At 43.6% G+C, this 10,677-nt stretch overlaps 1 pseudogene; it reads right to left on the bottom strand.

Moving 5' to 3' along the window:
* Positions 1-773: 773 nt before the first annotated feature.
* LOC148540546 (5S ribosomal RNA) lies at positions 774-892 on the bottom strand (annotated as a pseudogene).
* Between the last annotated feature and the right edge of the window lie 9,785 nt (positions 893-10,677).

Raw genomic sequence — 10,677 nt, 5'->3', positions numbered from 1 at the left:
TTCAAGAATAGTCAGCTTTGCATACTACCTCAATAGGACAGAATATCAGTTTAAAGGTACAGAACTTACAAGAAATATTGGCTGCCATATAAGTACCAAATAGAAATACTATCATATAATCACTTAATATACCCAACCTCAAACTTAATATAATTCCATTATCAATGACCAGATACAGTAAATAAAATGAAATCAAATAAATAAAAATATATTAATACAAATAACAATAACAATTTAGAAGGAAAAACAAAGAAAACAAACATCATTCGTAGGCATATTAGTTCCTATGGTATCCCTACCACTGGATAAGCAGATCTTTTGTGGATATATCATTTGATTAAATCAAAGAAATAAAAGGGATACATATTAATTGGATAGTAGTCTCAAAATCGTCAGATAATCAATAGACAAGAGGACAAAACATGTCCTATTAATGCAAAAGTAAAACCCACTGCATAGGTTGTCGGCAAACAGTATATAAGCAGATAGCGTTAATAGCCAAGTAAAAATATATTTTGTATAACCTGTAAATAGTTGAAATGATCCGGATATCGTATGACTAACACAATCCTATAACATGGCTTAAATGTACAGCGTTTCAATCCCTAATAGGAAAAACAATATGAAAGAATATAAAACAAATATCATAATAAACGTCCTATATCCCCATACTATATGTGCCTCAAGTGTGTAACATATGATATGAGCAGTCATCCATGCCAAAATTGTGCCTCCAGTATCCTGCACTTAATGAAGCTGGTCATATGCATCTATCCTTATAGCACCTGGTACTTCCAGGTGGTCTCCCATCCAAGTACTAACCAGGCCCATCACTGCATAGCTTCCAAAATCCGACGAGATTGGGCATGACCAGTGTGGAATGGCTGTAGGTATGTCCTGCATTTCCTAATCTATGGCATGGTGCAGAGTATAGGTATTAATACTCGCACTTACAGATATCATGTAAGTCAAATTTGGTTATATAAAGATATATATAAAAATTATAAAGCAACTATAGTTTGCATTTCTAGGATCAGATAGAACTGCTATCCATAATAATTCCATGAAAAATAAATGCTGACATATAACAATATCATAAAAAGGGACTGTAATTGATATATTCATTAAGTCCCCCCGGGGAGAGTGCTCCCAATCTAAAGGTCCAGAAACTCTCATGTCTCAAAAGTTCTTTTGTGATGTCTCCTCCCCTTATCCCGAGCCATACTTGTTCCAGACCAAAGGCTTTAAGATTTTTAAGGTCTCCTTTGTGTTTGTGATAGAAATGCTTTGCTACCACAGTCAGTTGTTTAAATTTGCTAATATCTGAGGCAGCATTTCTTACATTCCCAACATGCTCTAATATGCGTTCTTTAAGCATCCTCGTTGTCATGCCTATATACTTCATATCGCAATCACATGTTACGACCTGTGTATATCTAAACTGACAGTCCATATTTATTTGTTCATTATTATTATTTATATCTGCTATAGATCTATTCTACTTATGTGCAGCTTCAGCCTAGGGGTCAATACTTATTAATTATATGCAGGCCCGCTCAGAGTCACGGCGGGCCCAGGTAATAGGGGGCGTAAAAAAAAAAGATTAGCAGCGCCGCAAAGCGGTGCTGCGCGCTGGGGAGGGGGGGCACACTGGGCCCCCTCAGCCCTGCTCATAGCCAGGGGGGCGCGATCAGTGTGATCGCTCCCCTCCCACAGGCTTAGGAGACTGCTGTGGCTGCTGTCTTTATTGATAGAACAACGATGGTCATCAGAACAGATGACAGTGATTAGCGGCTAATTAAAACTTGGTATAGGTTCCCCATGATGGTCTTCACTCAGGTGTGATCAAGCCCTGGCGAAACATACATAATCTGGCCACTAATGGGACGGACGGGCTGAAATGGCCAGGCACCTTCTTATAGCGTGGAGGGACATTCCCGCTGCCACTGCCGCGTCCCCCGATGCCTGTGACTTATGTACATGCCTGAATGCATCTTACTCGTAACGGAGTAGCCTGGTGGAATGACCAGACTTAGGGCCTAATTCAGACCCGCTCGCAAGCGTAGAACGCTCGCAAGCGGGTCGATGGTGCCCTAATGCGCATGCGCACGACGGAGGGGGCTCCGTCGTGCGCATGCGCGAGACCCGCATAGCGACAGCCAAGCTGTCGCTCCGGGTCTCGCACCAAAGGGGGCGTGCTGTCGATGGTGACCCTTTGGTGGGCGTGCCAGGGGTGTGGCTGCCAGACGGAGGCGTTCCCATGGGAACGCCTACCGTCTTGGTCCAGCCCCACTGACATCACTAGTGATGTCAGTGGGAGTGATTTTGGCTCTGATAGAGCCAAAATCACTCCAGGGCTTGCGACCACGAGACCCTACCGCAGGGTCTCGTCGCAAGCCCGATGGTCACGATGGTCTTGACCATCGCGACCATCATCAGGGATGCTCGCATAAGCTGTGGGTGGTAACCCACAGCTATGCGAGCGTCCAAGAGGCCGCTCCATTTTTAGGTAGGAGGGCCCTGATTCAGAGCGAGCGCTCTGGTCAGAGCATCCGGCTCTGAATCAGGCCCTGAGTCTGGGTTATAGCGTGAGGTGAGATCCCTCACTGACGCTGTTGTGGCCTCCGGAGTCTGTATACTCCATGCACACAGGCACTGACGATTGGAATGCAATAGTGGATGTAGTGTTTAACAGAAAATCAACATAAGATAAGTTGCAAACTGTATCTCATTATTATTTGCGGGTAGCCTCTCTTTTCTTACCATACGATTCAATTTGTTATACTGTTTCAATGTGTTATACTGTTCAATTTCAATGTGTGATATGTATTGATACAAGTTGTCGTAAATTTGAATATTACTGACACAGGTATAGATAAAAGATACATCTTTAAAGAGTTTGTGCTTATATGAGAGAAAGATACCTTTTTTGGTATTGTAGTATTTCTGTCCTCAAAGAAATTTTGTTTCCATCCCTTCTTTTTCATCTTTATATAGGAGCATATTAACAAGAAGCCTTGTATCAATTTTGTTTATATCATTGACAAAGGTGACACACCAAATATTTGCATGGATTGATCACAAACTATTAACACTTCAGGGTTATCGGACCTTGTATAGGATATATTTTTCCTGGATAATATTCTCCTTATTGAATAAGGTTTATATATGTATGTTTTGTACTGTGTATATTTGTGTGTCTAGTTCTCGATTTTTTAAGTGTCATTTATTAAAAGTTAATGTTTAATTAGATCATCTATCTTACTTAAGTAGTGCCCCCAAAAAGAGTCTTCTTTTGTCTATTGGTTTATTTTGTGTAGTAGCATTTGTCAGCAATTGGACTATATGCAGGGCCGGATTACTAATAGGGCGGGTGGAGCTGCAGCTCCAAGCCCACCATGAAAATAGGCCCACAGTACCCCCTGCAGGCAGGGATTTTTTTTTCTAAAAAAAAATCCCTGTTAAAAGTACCTGCACTGACTGTACTGGATCTGATAACACACTGTCTGCATTGCAATGTGAGAATCCGTACTTCTTAAGGCCGGCCGGATCATTCACCCCCCCCTCTCCACATCGTCCGGCTGAAGCTCCGACCCCAGACAATCTAAAGCCCCGCCCCTAGCCACCCAACTATCCTCCTTGCAGTCAAAGCTCCGCCCCCTTGTCCCCGAAGCTCCGCCCCCAGGTCTTGCTTAAGCAACCAAGCCTGGGCCATCCACAACTTGTGCAGTCCAAAGCTCCGCCCCCTTGCCCCCGAAGCCCCGCCCCCAGGTCCTGCTTAAGCAACCAAGTCTTGGCCGTCCACAACCTGTGCAGTTCAAAGCTCCGCCCCCGATGCTCCGCCCCCAGGTCCTGCTTAAGCAACCCAGCCTGTGTTCCCTGGTTCACTAGAAGCTGGAATCCCCGCAGAAGCCCTGCCCTTTCACCCCCACCCTTCACCAGCCATCCCTGGAAACTGGCTTGGGAGCTGGCCCTGAAAATGAGATTAGGGTGGAACGCAGAGGCTGAGCTGACTTGCACAGGATGGAAGAGAGTTGTCACCAGCCGAAAACAGTATGCATAACCAGGTCAGTTCAATGTCTGCCATCTGTAATGTATGTGTTTATGTATGTATAATTGTATATGTGTGTGTGTGTTTGTATGTATGGGTATATATGTGTACATATATGTACAGTATATACTGTGTGTATAATGTATGTTCATATATATATATATATATATATATTATTTATATAAATATATATATATATATATATATATATATGCAGCTGCTGCCAGGGTTGCCAAGAGTCGGCCCGGGTGAAAGGAGTGTGACCTAATAGCAGTAGGCATGGCCATGCCCCATTAAGAAAAAAGAAGAGAAAAAAACATTGTTGGTGCTGCGCGTTGGGGACGCAGTGAGCCCCTCAGCCCAGCGCGCATCCCACAGGCAGAGGAGACTGCTGCAGCGGCAAGCAATCTCCCTTTGCAGCCCAGCACACAACAGCGTGTGCTGGGCTGCTCAGCTGAGAGGAAGGAGGGGCAGGGTGTCGTACCTGGGTATTTAGTACCCCCCTCCCCCCCTTGGCGCCCCTGGCTGCTGCATCACCTTCAGGCAGCTTTGTTGGCCTCCTGCTCTGGCTCTGCTTCACTATAGGAGTGTATATCTGTGTTGACGCGCTGGCTGCGGTGCACACAGTACAAAGCAGGGGCGTTTCTAGAGAGGAGAGGGCCCATGTGCAGTCTCCGACACGGGCCCCCTCCTCTCTGTCCGACGGCCGGCTGCACACTGAGCGGTGCGCAGCCAGTGCCGCACTTATAGACTCTGGGCACTAGAATGTGCCCAGAGTCTATAGTGCATACACAGGTCACTGGGAAAATGGCCACGGCGGCCATTTTTCAATCGTTTTTACAGGCACAGACACCGGAGCCGATGTGGGACTCCGGAGAGGTAAGTTTTATGGGTGCAGGGTGTCCGTGTGCACCCATTAAAGATACGCCCCTTGTATGGAGGGAGGTAGGAGTGAAGGATGGGGGAGATAGGAGGATGCAGGGATGTGCTGTATAATAGATATAGGGCCTGATTCATGGTTAGATGCAGATGAGGGATCCCACACAGTTTTTCAATTATCAGAAAACTGCGGATGCACAGGATCCATTCTGCACATGTGCAGAACAGGTTCTGCGATATCGCTCACAGATCCCCCAAGAGATCTGAGTGAAATGCTGCGGCATTTGGGAAGGTGGAGAGTGGGCATGCCTGAGCAGCATTTCTGGAAACGGGGGCGTTTCGCCCCCATTTTCCAGGAATGCCGAGGTCAGGGTCTGTGTTGGTGGATGCAGATTTCCTGAATCTTACTTGCTGCCACCATCGAGACCGATGGTTGCAATGGTGATACGAGGCAAATTCTACGGATGCTGTACTCAGATCTGTATTGCTGTCAGGTGGCGTCTGCTTCCTATAGACACCTCCAGCAGTATTTAAATATTTGCTATATGGCATTGCACAGCTGCTTCCTTGTGGCTGTGCAATACCATCTGACCATGATCATGCCCATAGAACTGCCAGCAGCTTGCTATCTAATTAATCCCATTTTAGTCTGTGGGTGTGACGTCTTCTGTATTTTGTGGTATTTTTGGAGTTCTCCGTATTATATGGCACTCATTGCAATGTTCTTTGTAGTATATGGTGGCCACGTGGATGCTTAGTGTATTATATTATTATATGGTGGGCACTGATGGTCTTTATTATATGGCACATACTACTCTCTGTATTAAATGATGGTTGCTTAATGCTCTCTGAATTACAGTATATGGCTGTCACTTCGACACTCTCTCTATTATATGGCACTTACTGCGATGCTCTGTATATTGGATGCTTGGTGTATTACTGTATATGGCACGCTCTGATGTTCTATATTATATGGCAGTTACTGCAATGTTATCTACATTATATGTTGTTCACTGTAAAGCACTCTGTATTATATGATGGCCACTGCAATATTTTCTGCATTATCTGGTGGTCACTGTGATGCTCCCTATATTACACGGCAGTCACTGCGATGTTCTCTGTATGATATGGCAGTGTATTGCACTCTATATTATATGGATGTTATGGTGTTGCTCTCTAATATATGGCGGTCACTGTAATGCTCTCTGCTATATATATTATATATACATGTTTTTATTATATAATATATATATATATATATATATATATATATAATTCCTCTGTCTCTCCTATAACTGCTCCTGCACGTAATAGTGTAATTGATTTTGAATTTTTTGAATTTTTTCGGAGTGCGCATGTACAAAAGTGTTCCCCATCTCCAAATATGCACCAGAGACACCTCACACACCCTTTCTTGCATGATAGATACATTTGTATTTTCTACCACCTTGCAGGAAGAGATATTTTTATGGGCCACCACATCACCAATATTTTGATTATGTCCGCAGCAAGGTAATAACCTCAAATCTACCAGGATGGTAAAAGTTAACCAATGTCACCATGGTCCATCACTGCCATTATTTTTTTTAAAACAACAGCTAAATAATCAGTTCATTTATTAATTTACTGCAGTAGTTAGGAATATGGGATGGACACTTGTAGAAGTATGCCAATATCAGTGAACAATTTAGATATTTTTTCTTTTCTTATTAATCTAAACTATTGTAGCAGTCAAGGAAAGGTAGACCATACAGTTCACACTCTTTCACAATTTTTTTTTCTTGTTATACTTCCACTATTAAGTGGGTGAAGGTAGATGCCACCTATGCCCTCCATGAAGATAGTCACACACACTGTGTAGACCACATCCACACACTATGCATGCCCCCACATCATTAGTCACACCGCCACAGAGCTTGTCGCAGCGGCACACATTAGGCCCTTCATAAATTTCAGCTCCAGGCCCATGTGGACCTTAATCTGGCACTGACTATATGAGAGCCATATTCTTTGTAAACTTAAGCCAGACTTTGTGTGGCATGTGTCAAAGTATTCGCTGAAATTTAAACCTTTGCTAGAGCCTCTTTCTGTTTTGGGAAAGGGCCCTTTGGCCGATACAAGCCACTTTGAACAACAAAATTGCTTTTCAAAAGACTTCAAAGTTTTTGCTCCAAAATGAGCTCTGTCAGCAGTCGGTGGTAAACTCTCTGCTGTAGTAATATTTCCACTTTCTGTTTCTGTTTCAGGAAGTGTTTCAGCATCATTCTGTCCTTCAGTTGCTACTGCGGACCCTTCAAGTAGCTGTTCTGTAGTAGACTCATCTGTATCTTTCTGAATCTCTCCCTCATTCTGCTCTTTCTGATACTCTTCAGAATCTTGTGATAGAGGGCCTGATTCAGAGCCGCTCGTAAGCGGCCGCTCGTTCGCTCCAAGCGATGTTTGCCCAACTGCGCATGCGTATGGATCGTTATACGCATGCGTGAACCAGTCAGTGCGGCCGAAAATCATGTGCTCGCAAAATAGCGAATGCCTACTACTTTGAGTGACAGAAGGAGGCGTATGTGGGTGGTAACAGGGGAAGGTGCTTGAAAACGGGGAGTGGAGAACAGAACGCAGGCGTGCTTAAAGGTCAAAATGGGCGTTTTAAGGGAGTGCATAATTAATCCAGCAGCATCATTGACCATGTCACTTGGTTGTTTTTAACTCAGAACTGCTCGCAAAATAGCGGTTGAAAAAACCAACCACAAGAATAGCGAGCAGTTCATACGCTGTACGATGTACTCGATTAATCTAATAAATAGCGAACATGACGTATGGTGCGAGCGGCAAGGGGGCGTTTTTTTCAAAATCACAACCGCAAGTTTTGCTCGCTCGTTCAGACTTAGAGGCGTGAACAGACCGCAAAGTGCGAACGGTTCATTTGAATAGCCACCCCTTTTTATAAAACGAACGACCGCAAATAGCGAGCGGCTCTGAATCAGGCCCATAGTTCACTTTCTGAAGCTTGCTTCCGTTTCTTAATTCTCCTTTGTGCAACACTACTGAGTTTTCCATTACCAGGATTTGCAGACATGGTCCATGTTTTGGAATATCCAACTACTTTTTTCAAATGCAAATGTAGCCTGTAAATTGTAATAAGTGGAGGACAATCAGGTGGCAGAAATAACGATGATGTACTAGTATCCCATAACACTGCACAACAGTCAAAATGTTTCCAATGTGAAAATAGTTACTTCTATTTGGCTTCTGGATGTGAAGAACGAATTTGACATTTAAAACTCTGTTAGCCCATTTATGATGATGTAGGGTTATATTGTTAAAACCTAGGGAATTACATCAAGTGAAGGTTATGAATGATGTTTCGGTTTTGTGATTATAATTTAGGTTAATAGCCAGGGCACCACGTAAATGTGTTAACATTACTGCCAATTTTTGTTGTTTGTGATGATGTGACAAACTCCGAGGAGAGAGGAGGGTGCCCCGGACAGGGAACGTCCCTGCTGCTATCATTATTTTAAATTGAAATTCATCAACTTTTTAAGGATGAAAACTTCGACTGAGTCCTGCAGGTTAATAAGAAAGTGGCTTGGGAAGCTGTTAAAGGCATTGTGCATGGCAACAGAAGAGCTGCCACATTAGGCTGCAACATGTCACTCATAATCCACTGTCTCGACTCTCATCTGGACTTCTTCCCTGACAACTGCGGTGCAGTGAGTGACGAGCACAGTGAGCATTTCCACCAAGACATGGGGTCCTCCTTCCTCCGATCAGACAAGACACTCCCAGGGGTCAATGGAGTTGACAAGGAAACAACTGGGCTATGGAAGTTACCTAGAGTTTCAAGGTCCAATGGCCTCTCCAAAATTGCCACACCCCTACTGTTAGGATTGTATTCAGCAGCTCATGGTGCACCAGATAAGTGCAGAGAGCATTTCTTAAGGGGAGATAATACTGAAATGTGTGTGTACTGTTGGTGGTATGGCAGAGTAATAGTACACACTAGCGATACTCCCAAATCACAAGGCCCAATACTTAACCAGTGGTGCAGTTTATTTAGTTGTAATCTGGATTTATAGCTGTACTCCGTGTTAAGCATGTACCAGACTCTCAGCATGGAGCTGGAGATTCTAACAGAATGCAAGATGGCATGGCGCATGCGTACAATACCAAATGATGGCCATCTTGGTTATAGATTGAAGCCTCCCTGTAGGAGCACACATGGAGACTGCACAGTAGCACTCCCCAAGCTACCACAAATAATTGGACCCAGATAATGAGAATAAATATTATAACACTAGGAGTATGGGCTATGGAAGAGTTATACTATGTGTGTTTGTTCATGGGGTGTTTGCTACACAATTGCAGGGTAGATGGACTGTTAATGCAAAGATGAAGTTGTAGTGTAATTATTTTTAATTTCTAAGTTAAATACAGTAGCAGTATATGGAGGATATATCACATGCGCGTAGGTCTGATGTTATGCAAGAAAGGGAGGTTGGGGGTGAGAAGAAAATGGTGGGGTTTACAGGTGTATAACTAAGTTTGCTATATGGTACTCGCACTCTGTGTAGGGGTGTAAACTACTGTGTCTTGCAGAAATAGGTCAGATGTTAATGTAGGGATAGAGGACAGACACTGGATGCGGGTCTAATGTGTTTATTTAAATGTATTATGTTTCAAGGTCCAATGGCCTCTCCAAAATTGCCACACCCCTACTGTTAGGATTGTATTCAGCAGCTCATGGTGCACCAGATAAGGGCAGAGAGCATTTCTTAAGGGGAGATAATACTGAAATGTGTGTGTACTGTTGGTGGTATGGCAGAGTAATAGTACACACTAGCGATACTCCCAAATCACAAGGCCCAATACTTAACCAGTGGTGCAGTTTATTTAGTTGTAATCTGGATTTATAGCTGTACTCCGTGTTAAGCATGTACCAGACTCTCAGCATGGAGCTGGAGATTCTAACAGAATGCAAGATGGCACGGCGCATGCGTACAATACCAAATGATGGCCATCTTGGCTATAGATTGAAGCCTCCCTGTAGGAGCACACATGGAGACTGCACAGTAGCACTCCCCAAGCTACCACAAATAATTGGACCCAGATAATGAGAATAAATATTATAACACTAGGAGTATGGGCTATGGATGAGTTAATACTATGTGTGTTTGTTCATGGGGTGTTTGCTACACAATTGCAGGGTAGATGGACTGTTAATGCAAAGATGAAGTTGTAGTGTAATTATTTTTAATTTCTAAGTTAAATACAGTAGCAGTATATGGAGGATATATCACATGCGCATAGGTCTGATGTTATGCAAGAAAGGGAGGTTGGGGGTGAGAAGAAAATGGGGGGGTTTACAGGTGTATAACTAAGTTTGCTATATGGTACTCGCACTCTGTGTAGGGGTGTAAACTACTGTGTCTTGCAGAAATAGGTCAGATGTTAATGTAGGGATAGAGGACAGACACTGGATGCGGGTCTAATGTGTTTATTTAAATGTATTATGTATAGATCATATATGCAGGATAAAAATTCTTGAGAAACCATTCAAGTCCCATCCAGTGGTGTTTGTGACTCAGCGGGGAGATAAGTCAGCCCTTTTAGGGGGCTACTTTCCGTGCAATACACACATATCCCCTGCCAGCCATCAGGAGAGGTCAGGATGCTGCAGCAGGACGACACAGAGCGGTGACTCACACAGGTAGAGAGTGTTTTACTTTCACTTTCTGCTACTGGGAATG

This window comes from Taudactylus pleione, unplaced genomic scaffold, assembly GCF_031769625.1.
Source record: "Taudactylus pleione unplaced genomic scaffold, aTauple2 ptg000019l, whole genome shotgun sequence".
In the NCBI taxonomy this organism is placed as follows: Eukaryota; Metazoa; Chordata; class Amphibia; order Anura; family Myobatrachidae; genus Taudactylus; species Taudactylus pleione.
Note: the sequence above shows the minus strand (reverse complement) of the source record. Positions and strands in the feature narration are given on the sequence as shown.